This window comes from Nerophis ophidion, linkage group LG07, assembly GCF_033978795.1.
Source record: "Nerophis ophidion isolate RoL-2023_Sa linkage group LG07, RoL_Noph_v1.0, whole genome shotgun sequence".
Taxonomy (NCBI): Eukaryota; Metazoa; Chordata; class Actinopteri; order Syngnathiformes; family Syngnathidae; genus Nerophis; species Nerophis ophidion.
The window spans coordinates 9,807,396-9,821,597 of record NC_084617.1 but is presented as its reverse complement, the minus strand read 5'-3'; the positions used below and the strand labels follow the sequence as shown (position 1 = coordinate 9,821,597).

The 14,202-nt window shown below is 40.1% G+C and overlaps 1 protein-coding gene across 1 annotated transcript in view; it reads right to left on the bottom strand.

Annotated features, from left to right (window-relative positions):
• The window catches only part of LOC133555872 (BAI1-associated protein 3-like), a 155,398-nt gene extending 143,920 nt beyond the window's left edge, over positions 1 to 11,478 (bottom strand). The window contains exon 1 of the mRNA XM_061905317.1: positions 11,212 to 11,478. The gene's annotated coding sequence lies outside the window, so the exon portion shown is untranslated. The remainder of the gene's footprint in view (positions 1 to 11,211) is intronic.
• Positions 11,479 to 14,202: the final 2,724 nt, after the last annotated feature.

The window sequence follows — 14,202 nt, the reverse complement described above, 5'->3', positions numbered from 1 at the left end:
GGTACGTCGGAGCAAAGTCCTGCAAGATACAGAGTCCTCCAGTTGCTTTTGATGCTGCCTCAACGGGCATGTTCACATTCATACAGAACGCAGGAACACCAACACCGCAATCATTCATCATTGCTCGAAGGAAGCGGTGACAATGTGCTTTTGTCTATTCTTCCACCATTGTCATCTTTTGTTGAATTCATGGCGCCTTAAAATGTGTCACCACGCTATTCACACATTCATAACGGAGCAGTCGTCCTCCTGCCTACACTGGGAACACAATGCATAACATTCCAAACCGTCCTGAGGTGACCTGAACTGGACTAGACTGTCGTGATTCGTGGCTACTTTTGGACGTCGGGGAACAAAATCAACATCCGGAAGTTTTACATACAAACCCCGTTTCCATATGAGTTGGGAAATTGTGTTCGATGTAAATATAAACGGAATACAATGATTTGCAAATCATTTTCAACCCATATTCAGTTGAATATGCTACAAAAACAACATATTTGATGTTCAAACTCAAACTTTTTTTTTTTGGGCAAATAATAGTTAACTTATCATTTCATGGCTGCAACATGTGCCAAAGTAGTTGGGAAAGGGCATGTTCACCACTGTGTTACATCACCTTTACTTTTAACAACACTCAATAAACTTTTGGGAACTGAGGAAACTATTTGTTGAAGCTTTGAAAGTGGAATCCTTTCGCATTCTTGTTTTATGTAGAGCCCAGTAAGGACCAGATGAGTAGCCTGTTCTAAAAATAGCTCAAATAGCAGCACTTACCAGTGAGCTGCCTCTATTTTTTTAAATTGTATTTATTTACTAGCAAGTTGGTCTCGCTTTGCTCAACATTTTTAATTCTAAGAGAGACAAAACTCAAATAGAATTTGAAAATCCAAGAAAATATTTTAAAGACTTGGTCTTCACTTGTTTGAATGAATTCATTTATTTTCTTACTTTGCTTCTTATAACTTTCAGAAAGACAATTTTAGACAAAAAAATACAACCTAAAAAACGATTTTAGGATTTTTAAACATATACACCTTTTAAATTCCTTCCTCTTCTTTCCTGACAATTTAAATCAATGTTGAAGTATTTCTTTTATTATTATTATTGTAAAGAATAATAAATACATTTTAATGTAATTCTTCATTTTAGCTTCTGTTTTTTCAACAAAGAATATTCGTGAAATATTTCTTCAAACTTGTGATTAAAATTCAAAAAAATTATTCGGGCACATATAGAAAATCTGTAGAATCAAATTTGAATCTTATTTCAAAGTGGATTTTAACCTATTAAAAACATGTCATCAAAATTCTAAAAGTAATCTAAATCAGGAAAAATTATTAATGATGTTCCATAAATTCTTTTAATTTTTTCAAAAAGATTTGAATTAGCTATTTTTCCTCTTCATTTTTTTCGTTTGAATTTAAAAGAGTCGAAGTGGAAGATAAACTATGTTACGAAATAAAATTTTAATTTTTTTTCGCGTTTTCTCCTCTTTTAAACCGTTCAATTAAGTGTTTTTTTCAACATCTTTTCTCTACAAAAAACCTTCCGTAAAAAGAAAAAAAATGTACGACGGAATATGTATATGTAGATTTATTTATTAAAAGGTAAATTGAGCAAATTGGCTATTTCTGGAAATGTATTTAAGTGTGTATCAAACTGGTAGCCCTTTGCATTAATCAGTACCCAAGAAGTAGCTCTTGGTTTCAAAAAGGTTGGTGACCCCTGCGATAAAGGTATACACCTACTCAGTGGGTTAGAGTGTCCGCCCGGAGATCGGTAGGTTGTGAGTTCAAAACCCGGCCGAGTCATACCAAAGACTATAAAAATGGGACCCATTACCTCCCTGCTTGGCACTCAGCATCCAGGGTTGGAATTGGGGGTACTTTACTTTACTTTATACACATTTATTTATATAGTCGAGGTTACTGCGGTTTATCCGTTATACAGTGCTCAATACTGGGGTAGAGCGGAATATACGTTAGGTCAGAAAAAAAACAGACTATTTCATCCCAACAAGCCTGTTTCGCGGGTTTACCTATCAAAACAGGCTTGTCGGGATGAAATAGTCAGTTTTTTCCTGACCTAACGTATGTTCTGAGGCTATGTCATCCCGACAAGCCTGTTTCGATAGGGAAACCCGCGAAACAGGCTTGTCGGGATAACATAGCCTCTGTTTGTTTTTTCCTAACCTATTGTACATATATTCATTCATACACACCGGCCCCCAGGCACATTTTTTTCTCTCAAGAACCAAGCTCGCATACTGTACAGCATATTTTTACAGGTATATATATATATATACACACATTCACTTATATAGTCGAGGTTACTGTGGTTTATCCGATATACAGTGCTCAATACTGGGGTAGAGCGGAATATACGTTAGGTCGGGAAAAAAACAGACTATTTCATCCCGACAAGCCTGTTTTAATAGGTAAACCCGCGAAACAGGCTTGTTGGGATGAAATAGTCTGTTTTTTTCCGACCTATTTCATCCCAACAAGCCTGTTTCGCGGGTTTACCTATTAAAACAGGCTTGTCGGGATGAAATAGTCTGTTTTTTCCTGACCTAACCTATATTCTGAGGCTATGTAATCCCGACAAGCCTGTTTCGATAGGGATACCCGCGAAACAGGCTTGTCGGGATAACATAGCCTCTGTTTGTTTTTTCCTAACCTATTGTACATATATTTATTCATACACACCGGCCCCCAGGCACATTTTTTTCTCTCGAGAACCAAGCTCACATACTGTACAGCATATTTTTACAGGTATATATATATATATATATATATATATATATATATATATATATATATATATATATATACACACACACACATTCACTTATATAGTCGAGGTTACTGTGGTTTATCCGTTATACAGTGCTCAATACTGGGGTAGAGCGGAATATACGTTAGGTCGGAAAAAAAACAGACTATTTCATCCCAACAAGCCTGTTTCGCGGGTTTACCTATCAAAACAGGCTTGTCGGGATGAAATAGTCTGTTTTTTCCTGACCTAACGTATGTTCTGAGGCTATGTCATCCCGACAAGCCTGTTTCGATAGGGAAACCGGCGAAACAGGCTTGTCGGGATAACATAGCCTCTGTTTGTTTTTTCCTAACCTATTGTACATATATTTATTCATACACACCGGCCCCCAGGCACATTTTTTTCTCTCGAGAACCAAGCTTTGCATACTGTACAGCATATTTTTACAGGTATATAAATATATACACATTCACTTATATAGTCGATGTTACTGTGGTTTATCCGTTATACAGTGCTCAATACCGGGGTAGAACGGAATATATGTTAGGACAGGAAAAAAACTGATCCCGACAAGCCTGTTTCGAAAGGGAAACCAGCGAAACAGGCTTGTCGGGATGAAATAGCCTCTGTGTGTTTCTTTCCTGACCTAACTAACGTACAAATATTTATTTATATATTATTTATACACACCGGCCCCCCAGGCACATTTTTTTTCTCTCAGGACCCAAGCACACATACTGTACAGCCAGCATATTTTTACAGGTATATACATATATTTATTTATATAGTCAAGGTTTTTGTGGTTTATCCGTTATAAAGTGCTCAATATCGGGGTAGAGCGGAATATACGTTAGGTCAGGAAAAAACACACAGAGGCCATTTCATCCTGACAAGCCTGTTTCGTAGGTTTCCCTAGCAGGGAAACCTGCGAAACAGGCTTGTCGGGATGAAATAGCCTTTTAGTGTTTTTTTCTGACCTAACGTATATATATTTATTCATATACTATTTATAAAAAATGTTCTCTCAATGTGGCCCCCCGAGTCAAAATAATTACCCAACCCACTGGACCCAAGCACACATACTGTACAGCATATTTTTACAGGTATATACATATATTTATTTATATAGTCGCGGTTACTGTGGTTTATCCGTTATACAGTGCTCAATACCGGGGTAGAGCGGAAAATATGTTAGGACAGGGAAAAAAAGAGATCGACTAGTTCATCCCGACAAGCCTGTTTCGATAGGAAAACCTGCAAAACAGGCTTGTCGGGATGGAATAGCCTCTGTGTGTTTTTTCTTGACCTATTGTACATATATTTATTTATTTTATTATTTATACACACCGGCCCCCAAGCACATTTTTTTCTCTCAGGACCCAAGCACACATACTGTAACGCAGGGGTACCCACACTTTTTCTGCAGGGGAGCTACTTTTCAATTGACCAACTCGAGGGGATCTACCTCATTTATATATATCGTTTATATTTATTTATTTATGAAAGAGACATTTTTGTAAACAAGTTAAATGTGTTTAATGATAATACAAGCATGTGTAACACATATAGATGTCTTTCTTTCACAAAGACAAGAATATAAGTTGGTGTATTACCTGATTCTGATGACTTGCATTGATTGGAATCAGACAGTAATGATGATAACGCCCACATTTTCAAATGGAGGAGAAAAAAAGTTGTCCTTTCTGTACGATACCACATGACAGTGGTTGGTTTTTGGCATCTAATTCATCCAGCTTCCATACACTTTCATACAAATTCCGTAGCTTGCTTGATTGACATTCACGGCACCCGAGGGTCTTGTGAGATGACGCTGGCTGCTGCCAGTTCATTATTATGAAAAAATGACAGAGAGGAAGGCGAGAAACACTTTTTATTTCAACAGACTTTCGCGCCGTCCCTTCCGTCAAAACTCTAAAGGCCGACTGCACATTTCCTATCTTCACAATAAAAGCCCTGCTTCATGCTGCCTGCGCAAACAAAATAAGAGTCTCGGAAAGCTGGCGTGCACAAGTGATGTGCACGCCAGCTTTCTGAGGGATCGCTTGTGCACGCCAGTTTTCCGAGACTCTGTATTTAGTTAGCGCAGGCAGCATGAAGCAGGGCTTTTATCGTGAAGATAGGAAATGTGCAGTCGGCCTTTAGAGTTTTGACGGAAGGTACGGCGCGAGAGTCTGTTGAAATAAAAAGTGTTTCTCGCCTTCCTCTCGGTCATATTTTCATAATAATGATCTTGCAGCAGCCAGCGTCATCTCACAAGACCCTCCGGTACCGTGAATGTCATTTAAGTGACGTCTTGGTGAAGATTGATGATCACTAATTTTTAGGTCTATTTTTTTTAAAAGCCTGGCCGGAGATCGACTGACACACCCCCCGCGGTCGACTGGTAGCTCGCGATCGACGTAATGGGCACCCCTGCTGTACAGCATATTTTTACAGGTATATACATATATTTATGAGGTTTTTGTGTTTTATCTGTTATACAGTGCTCAATACCGGGGGTAGAGCGGAATATACGTTGATAAGGAAAAAAATTGATCCCGACAAGCCTTTTTCGAGAGGGAAACCCACGAAACAGGCTTGTCGGGATGAAATAGCTTCTGTGTTTTTTCCTGCCCTAACTAACGTACATATATTTATTTATATATTATATATACACACCGGCCCCCAGGCACATTTTTTTCCTCTCAATACCTGCCAAGGTCTGCTATTGGGTAACATTTGTTAGGAAATCTCTCTCCAACGAACCAAAAAATGACTTGAATATTCCCCAGACCCGGAGACCGAGATCGATGCGGCATAAGTGGATCAAACTGACAGCTCTGGCGACAAAATCTTTCACAGGGACGGACGCCAAAGTTTGCACCTGTGGATAACACGGCTAATCTGCAACCCACTGGGCCAAGACCTGAGTGGGGGGAAGAAAATCCAGTCAGTCTATTCCCAAAAGCTCCCCTCAGGGCCGTGTCGTCAAGGCACATGACAGCTCGGCCATTGATCGGCGCAGAAAATCCTTTGGAAGCGTGAGCCGCCGCCAGCACTTCACAAACAGACAACACATCCTCCCTCGTAGTCGAGCTCTGGTGACTAAAACCGGGGCCGAGTGGGAAGAAAAACACTATCAACACGCTATAAATAACTCGGAGGCACCATCAAAGCCGGCCCGGTGATTAATTCACAACTAATTGGCGTGCAGAGATGAGTCTAAAGCGGAGCCGCCACCTTCCCCACGCTGCGTTTTCTGAGGAAAGTTGCACGAGGAGGATATTTTTAGGCACGGCGAGATCTCAGACGTGTGCACATATGTCGCAAACCCACCAGCATCCTCTGCTCGTGCAGCCGACGCCACGCTTGTAACCTCAATTCCTGAAAAAACCACAAACATTGCCTTATTGATGTAAACAAAAAAGGAAAAAAATGGATAAGAAACGTCACCAATTTTCCACAGGTAACTTGTTGATGCATCACGAGCACCCACGTGAGATTGGTGGGGATTCCATCCATCCATCCATCTTTTTCTGCTTAATCGAGGTCAGGTCGCGGGGGCAGCAGCCTAAGCAGGGAAGCCCAGACGCTCCTCTCCCCAGCCACTTCGTCCAGCTCTTCCAGGGAGAATCCCAAGGCGTTCCCAGGCCATAGTCTACCCAACATGTCCTGGGTCTCCCTCCTACTGGTCAGACATGCCCGAAACACCTCCCCAGGTAGGCGTTCGGGTGGCATCCTGACCAGATGCCTGAACCACCTCATCTGGCTCCTCTCGATCTTTAAAATGATTTTTGAGAAATCAATCTTACTGTTAATTTTGTGACGGGTTTAGCCCGATTTACGTCATTAAAAGTCCTAAATCATTTAGTCTATAATTAACAAAGCCTACCCAAGATTTAATTGTGCCTGATAATGAACTACTGACAATAATTTTGACTTTGAACACTCTGCACAAGAGCGGATGAAGGGCATACCGTATTTCCTTAAATTGCCGCAGGCTGAAATAAAGCATGTTCCAGTCCTAAATACCCAGTGTATTATTTAAACAATAACACTTCATGGTGGCAGAGGTGGGATAAAGAGATCACCCACGGAGCAGAACGGGAGGGGGAGTTGTCCGAGGATAATTCTGTCCTCGCCGGGACGTGAGGAGCCGAGCTAACTGAGAGCGGTTTTCTAACCTGGACTTTCAATCGAAGCAGGAGGTAATAAAGGAAGATCTCCATCAAGACAGAGAGACTTTTAAAACTGAAGAAAGATAAGGAAGACTTCTATAAACAAGTTATCGATGCTTTTGATCAGACGGAGCTGGCATGGACTTCATTTATAAGTAAAGGTAAGACCATAATAAAGTTTTTTTTTTATTAAATGTGCTTTTCATGATGGTATCCTTAGATCACACTCATATTTTTACTGCATGCCTTTGATAAGTGCCAGTGTGAGAAGAGGTTTTAAAAAAATTAGCGCATGCTTACGTTTACCGAATGCCTTTGGTAAGCGCTGGTGTGAGAAGAGGTTTTAAATTCATTAGTGCCCCGGCGGCAATTCAAGGAAATACGGTACTTTGGCAACAGCCATACATGTCACTCTAAGAGTGACACTATGAACCTGTGCCAGTTATGTGTTTGTGATCATGTTCCGTTTAGTGATGTTCTGTTTTCTTTTTGCCTCCATTAGTACCTGTTTTGGCGCACCCTGGTTTGTTTTAGTTTCCATGACTACCAATCAGTTCACCGGTCCTCACGACGCACGCACCTGATTCATTTGAACTTGTTTTCAAGCACCGCAGCACTATTTAAGCCTGCTGTTGCCAGGCAGTCAGCCTGGCGACATCATCCTCTATCACCTTCTACTCACCCTCGACACACCCTTGTTATCCATGCCGATGATCCATGTTCCTTCCTCGTTCCAAGTTTTTCGTTATTCATGCCATTGTGCAAGCTTTGTTTTATGTCCATAGTTTTGCCTTAGTGCAAGTTTTTGTTTTCATAGCCAAGTTTTGAACCTCCTCTGAGAGCGCCTTTTGTTTGTTCCTGTTTATAGTAAAATTTAAATATTTCATTACCTTCACGTCATGTCCGGTCCAATCGCTTTGCACCACGGGAAAACAAACCGCACCATAGTCCACCTAATGACAGTCATATAGTGAACCCACACTAAACAACAACGGCAAACTCATTGTTAGGAGAATATTTGAACCGCAATACAACATAAACACTACAGAACAAATTCCTAGAATTCCCTGCAGCACCAACTCTTCCGGGACACGACAATGTAAACAAACGCCATTGGCGGACTCCTGAATTTCAATGCCCCTTCCGAAAATCTCCTGGGGCAACCATTCTCCCGAATTTCTCCCAATTTCCACCCGGACACCAATATTGGGGGCGTGGCTTAAAGGCACAGCCTTTAGGGTCCTCTCTCCCCTGAAAAGGAGACTATTATATGAATCATATTTTATACAGCGCTTTTTTTTTCTAGTGACTCAAAGCGCTTTACATAGTGAAACCCAATATCTAAGTTACATTCAAACCAGTATGGGTGGCACTGGGAGCAAGTGGGTAAAGTGTCTTGCCCAAGGACACAACGGCAATGACTAGGATGGCGGAAGCGGGATTCGAACCTGCAACCCTCAAGTTGCTGGCACGGCCGCTCTACCAACCGAGCTAAACTCTGTTACCCATAAAGCTCGTTAATACACGGACACACAACATCGGGATTCCCATCATGCATTGCTTCAAAACCACGGCAAGTAGTTAATGTCCAAAAACATAAGAGACGGAGCAGAAGAACGAAGAAGAGACATGGTGATGACGAGTAACAAGAAGAAGTGCGCTTGCAAGTGCCAAAATGATTGGAAAAAAATTATTATATATACTATATATATATAATATATATATAGTATATATATATTATAGTATATATATATATACTATATATATATAATATATATATAGTATATATATATTATATATATACTATATTATATATAGATATATATTATATATATAGTATATATATATTATATATACCGTCCCTTATATATATTATAAGGGACGGCGTGGCGCATTGGGAGAGTGGCCGTGCGCAACCCGAGGGTCACTGGTTCAAATCCCACCTAGAACCAACCTCGTCACGTCCGTTGTGTCCTGAGCAAGACACTTCACCCTTGCTCCTGATGGGTGCTGGTTGGCGCCTTGCATGGCAGCTCCCTCCATCAGTGTGTGAATGTGTGTGTGAATGGGTAAATGTGGAAGTAGTGTTAAAGCGCTTTGAGTACCTTGAAGGTAGAAAAGCGCTATACAAGTACAACCCATTATTATTTATTTATTTATACACATACAGTATATATATATATATATATATATATATATATACACACATATATATATATACACACATATATATATATATGGGTTAGTGCGTCTGCCTCACAATACGAAGGTCCTGCAGTCCTGGGTTCAAATCCAGGCTCGGGATCTTTCTGTGTGGAGTTTGCATGTTCTCCCCGTGAATGCGTGGGTTCCCTCCGGGTACTCCGGCTTCCTCCCACCTCCAAAGACATGCACCTGGGGATAAGTTGATTGGCAACACTAAATTGGCCCTAGTGTGTGAATGTGAGTGTGAATGTTGTCTGTCTATCTGTGTTGGCCCTGCGATGAGGTGGCGACTTGTCCAGGGTGTACCCTGCCTTCCGCCCGATTGTAGCTGAGATAGGCGCCAGCGCCCCCCGCAACCCCGAAAGGGAATAAGCGGTAGAAAATGGATGGATGGATGGATATATACACACACACACACACATATATATATACACACACATATGTATATATACATATTCACATATATACACACATATTATATATACATACAAATATATACACACACTTTATATATATATATATATATATACACACATATACATATATGTACATATATACACATACATATATATATACACACATATATATACACATATATATATACATACATATATATGCATATATACATACATATATATACATATATACAGACATTTATATATATATACATACATTTATATATATATACATACATTTATATATATATACATACATACATACATACATATACACATACATACATACACACATATACACATACATACACACATATATACACATACATACATACACACACACATATACACATACATACATACACACACACATATACACATACATACACACATATACACATACATACACACATATATATATATATATATATATATATATATATATACACACATACACACATATATATATATATATATATATATATATATATATATATATATATATACATATGAAATACTTTAAAATATAAAGCAAGTATGCTTACACATAACATCCACTGTAATGATACCACATACAATAGCATATCTAGACGATACTACTATGATTAAATCGATGTATATTACATCACAAAATCTTTCATTTAAAAAAAATTCATATTAGGTTCATAAACGTATTAAATATATCCCTGGACACATGAGGACTTTGAATATGACCAATGTATGATCCTCTAACTACTTGGTATCAGATTGATACCCAAATGTGTGGTATCATCCAAAACTAATGTAAAGAATACGTGATTATAACATTTTAACAGAAGTGTAGATAGAACATGTTAAAAGAGAAAATAAGCAGATATTAACAGTAAATGAACAAGTAGATTAAAAATGAATTTTCTAACACTTGTCCTTAATAATTTTGATGAAATATGTTACTGCATATGTCAGCAGCTAAATTAGAAGCCTTTGTTTGTTTACTTACTACTAAAAGACAAGTTATCTTGTATGTTCACAATTTTATTTAAGGACACAATTGCAATAAGAAACATATATTTTATAAACCCCTAAGATTTTTTTTTTAAATAAAGCCAATAATGACGTTTTTTTGTGGAGAAAAGTACCCAAATACCATACCAAAATAATGGTATCGGGACAACACTAATACACACACACACACCGAGCACCCACTGGCAAAAAAATGTTTTGTTTCTGCGTCAACATTTCCCGCAGAACAGTTACGGTATTAACAAAACACTAAATTCCATCCAATCAAGCACAAACACACATGACATGTATCACAATGTGAAAGAAACATCAGTTTAGGTGATGAACAGTGAATGAACTTATGAGTTATTTTGGCAGATAATGTGTTTTTTTGCATGATTATCCCAAAAGGGACAAACGGTAAAAAATAAAAAATAAAAATAAAAAATGGATGGACGTCCTTTGAACTTTATCCGCCAATTTAAGATGCGGTATCAACAGGTGGCAGTAATCAAAGTAATATCCCGCAGTGCAATCCACTTCCACGAAAAACATTTAAAAAAAACTTGCATTGTTTTGATTAATTGCAACAATAAATTAGCTGGGCTTACCTCACCTGTGTCCGCTCGTCAAAAAAAGGCTCCTAGTTGTTGTTTTTTAGGTGGGAGCTCCGTGTCAACACGACGACAGAGGCTTCGAGTGAGCGATCAACTTGGAGGGAAAGATTTGAAGGTTTGTTTTGTTTTTTTGGTTCCAGCAACAGATGAGAGAGAAAAGCACATTTTTGTGTGTGTGGACGCGTGGAAAAGCGCTTTGGCGAGCTCACGTTGGCCACCGATGAGCTGCCAAATATGGGCATAAGGAAGTGGAGGGGTAGTTCAGGGTCCGCGGAGAGTGTGGGCAATATCAAAGACCCCGATGTAGCTTTATAGCAGGGGTCGGCCACCTAAAATGTTGAAAGAGCCATATTGGACCAAAAATACAAAAACAAATCTGTCTGGAGCCGCAAAAAATAAAAGCCATATTACATACAGATAGTGTGTCATGAGATATAAATTGAATTAAGAGGACTTAAAGGAAACTACAGTTGTGATCACAATTATTCAACCCCCACACAATTTTGGTGTTTTAGCAAGTTGGACTTTTTGTTTATAGTCATATCAAATAAAGATGCATTAAATAGACAAATGCAACTTCAATTACAACATTATATTTTGTAACATACCAAACAGAGTACTCTGGAATGCCCTCCCGGTAACAGTTCGAGATGTTACCTCAGTAGAAGCATTTAAATCTCACCTTAAAACTCATCTGTATACTCTAGCCTTTAAATAGACCTCCTTTTTAGACCAGTTGATCTGCCGCTTCTTTTCTTTCTCCTATGTCCCCCCCTCCCTTGTGGAGGGGGTCCGGTCCGATGACCATGGATGAAGTACTGGCTGTCCAGAGTCGAGACCCAGGATGGACCGCTCGTCGGGACCCAGGATGGACCGCTTGCCTGTATCGATTCGGGACACCTCTACACTGCTGATCCGCCTCCGCTTGAGATGGTCTCCTATGGACGGGACTCTCGCTGCTGTCTTGGATCCGCTTTGGACTGAACTCTCGCGGCTGTGTTGGAGCCACTATGGATTGAACTTTCACAGTATCATGTTAGACCCGCTCGACATCCATTGCTTTCGGTCCCCTAGAGGAGGGGGGGGGGGTTTGCCCACATCTGAGGTCCTCTCCAAGGTTTCTCATAGTCAGCATTGTCACTGGCGTCCCACTGGATGTGAATTCTCCCTGCACACTGGGTGTGAGTTTTCCTTGCCCTTTTGTGGGTTCTTCCGAGGGTGTTGTAGTCGTAATGATTTGTGCAGTCCTTTGAGACATTTGTGATTTGGGGCTATATAAATAAACATTGATTGATTGATTGATGAGATGTGATTAGAACCATAACGAGCAACAATTAAACTGATTGAAAAAGACTGTGACGCTCAGCTTCTTGTAGATCAGGGGTCGGGAACCTTTTTGGCTGAGAGAGCCAAGAAGCCACATATTTTAAAATGTATTTCCCTAAGAGCCATATAAAAAAATTTTTAACACCGAACACAACTAAACGTGTGCATTTTTAAGTAAGACCAACATTTCCAGAGTATAATAGGTCTCTTATTCTTTGTAATAACATTGTTATTCTGAAGCTAACTGTGGAGGGGGCGTGGCCTGTGAGCCTGCAGCAAAGCAGGATGTTGCCAGGACCGGCCTCGAAATCAGCGACAGGTGCGTAGACGGCCCACCTGGGCCTTGTTATCTAATCACTTGTCGCTCTGTTATAAGCAGCAGCTAGGAGGAGAGAAAGGGTTGGGGCTGGAGCCAGAGCGCGAGTGAGGACGAAGGAGAAAAAAGACAATTGCTGGAAAGCAACTGAGAGAAAAATAAAATAAAACAATATTGTAACCCTAAAACAGGCTCTTGATGATCTGAAGAACCCCTAGGAGGGCAAGCCCCACACTAACCAATAATAAATAAATTACTTCTTACCATTAATGCAACTTCTTGAACATAAAGCATGAGAATGTTTTATACTTTGAACATTATTTTTAACACTGATTACAAGTGGAATTATTCATTACTTATCGTGTTAAGCAATGTCAGCTCAGATTTATCCGAGAGCCAGATGCAGCCATCAAAAGAGCCACATCTGGCTTTAGAGCCATAGGTTCCCTACCCCTGTTGTAGATGGTCGATGGTGTATTTGCAACATGGTGAAGTCCAGGGAGTGGTCAAAGAAGTCAAGAGAGGAGGTAATTTCTCTTCATAAGAAAGGATATGGATATGAGAAAATAGCAAAGACATTACACATTCCAAGAGACACAGTTGGGAGCATAATTCGCAAGTTTAAAGCTAAAGGCACAGTGGAAACACTACCTGGGCGTGGTAGAAAGACGATGCTGTCCGGTATTTGAAGCATACAGTGGTGAAAACCCCCCGGGTAACAGCTGAAGAACTACAACAGGACATTGCAGAGGGGGGAACGCAGGTTTCATCCCAGACAATAAGGCGCAGACTATGAAATGAAGGCCTCCATGCCAGAACTCCCAGGCGCACCCAACTTCTGACTACCAGGCACAAGTAAAATAGACTCCAGTATGCCAAAAATCATCTGGACAAACCCCAAAGGTTTTGGGAAACTGTTCTATGGAGTGATGAGACAAAACTGGAACTCTTTGAGCCTATGAACCAACGTTATGTCTGGAGGAGAAAAAAATGAAGCTTACAAAGAGAAGAACACCTGGCCTACTGTTAAGCATGGTGGGGGGGTCAATCATGCTCTGGGGCTGTTGCTCTGCCTCAGGTACCGGGAATCTCCAGGCATTATGAATTCTATTTCCTAGCAGGATATATTAGCTGCAAATGTCATGAAGTCAGTGACGGAGCTGAGGCTTGGGAGACGTTGGACCTTCCAACAGGACAAGGATCCCAAGCATACCTCCAAATCAACATCAGAGTGGTTGCAGAAGAAGGGCTGGAAGACTCTGGAGTGGCCTTCACAGTCTCCAGACCTAAATCCTATAGAAAAGCTGTGGTGGAACTTGAAGAAGGCAGTTGCTAGCACGAAA